General features: G+C 27.4%; 1 non-coding gene across 1 annotated transcript; it reads left to right on the plus strand.

Moving 5' to 3' along the window:
- Nucleotides 1-1,048: 1,048 nt before the first annotated feature.
- On the plus strand, nucleotides 1,049-1,121 carry TRNAA-AGC. Its single transcript has one exon. It is a non-coding gene; the product is annotated as a tRNA-Ala (tRNA).
- The last annotated feature ends 311 nt before the right edge of the window (nucleotides 1,122-1,432 follow it).

A 1,432-nucleotide genomic window follows, 5' to 3' on the forward strand; every position in this document is an offset into this window, starting at 1 on the left:
CTTGATTAGGAGAGAAATAGATAATATATCAAATAAATCTTCTTTTTAAAGGATAAAATTGAAAACAAAATATTAATTAAAAATTCTACCTGATTTGAGGAGAATCTAAAAGCTAATAGATACTGCTTTTAAAAGTAACAATGAAATTAACTGTATTTTTAAATGTGGTTTTAATAAATTTAATTTAAATATATTTTACCAAACGAGTTAAGATTTTTTGCAAATGATTTTTTGACAAAACGAAGACAATGCCAAACGTAACCTGGAAAAGCTCAAAAATACATTTAGAACCATTTTAAAAACTTTAACAATTAAGTGCTGCAATACCAGTCTCTATGTGATGACTTTGATGTTTCTTCTTTGTACAATCATCTAGCAAGAACAACAATTTATTCAATATAATTCTGACGTTTATATGGTTTGTTCAATATAATTTATGAGCAATTATATATATAAATATATTGACTTTTATTATTTTAACAAATTAGTCGTTGAAGTAGAGTGGTAATTGATAATATTGTTCTCTCTATAATTCAAAGGTTTACTTCATCCCTACAACACTCAAAAAATATATTAGTTGAACTATTTTCATTTTGGCAAAAATAAGGATTTTTATGTATAAATATGTTCATGTATTCTAACCTAAATTTTATCAAATTATATACTTATATATAATTAATATATTATAAATCTTAAACTAAAGAGGATGTAGCTTAGATGGTAGAGCACTCGCTTAGCATCCGAGAGGTCGTTTTTCTCATCTAACAAATAAGTCTCTTAGACTAAAATCTGTAAATAGTTTAACAATTTTCTCATCTTTACCAATTTTTTTTTATAAAGCTCTAATGAGAATTTAATAATTTTGCATATCGAGCAAAACCATATATTTTCATCCAACTTTGTGGGGGTACTCCTTGGTCGTCTTGAGAGAAATTTGGATGGTGTCTGTGGATATAAGGTTTATTTATCATCTATAATAAAAAAAAATAATTTTACTTGATTTATATATATTATATATAAATTATAATTGTCCTTCTGAACGTTGTCAGGGGATGTAGCTCAGATGGTAGAGCGCTCGCTTAGCATGCGAGAGGTACGGGGATCGATACCCCGCATCTCCATTCTTTTTACTTACCTTTTAGTCTATATATTTATATATAATTAAAACTGTTTTTCTCTTCTAACAAGCAAGTCGTTGTAGTATAGTGGTAAGTATTCCGCCTGTTCACGCGGTGTGACCCGGGTTCGATCCCCGGCAAACGGCGTTTTTAGTCAGTTTTTTTCATTTTATCGATTCGACTATCCAAGGAAAACTAAACTGTCCTTAAGGGCATTGTTTAATTATATTTAAATAAAAAATATAAGGATGAAAAAGGAGATATATTTAGTTTTATTTATATATATATAAAAATTTGCAAAATAATGTTAAAAT

This window comes from Benincasa hispida, unplaced genomic scaffold, assembly GCF_009727055.1.
Source record: "Benincasa hispida cultivar B227 unplaced genomic scaffold, ASM972705v1 Contig855, whole genome shotgun sequence".
NCBI classification, from domain to species: Eukaryota; Viridiplantae; Streptophyta; class Magnoliopsida; order Cucurbitales; family Cucurbitaceae; genus Benincasa; species Benincasa hispida.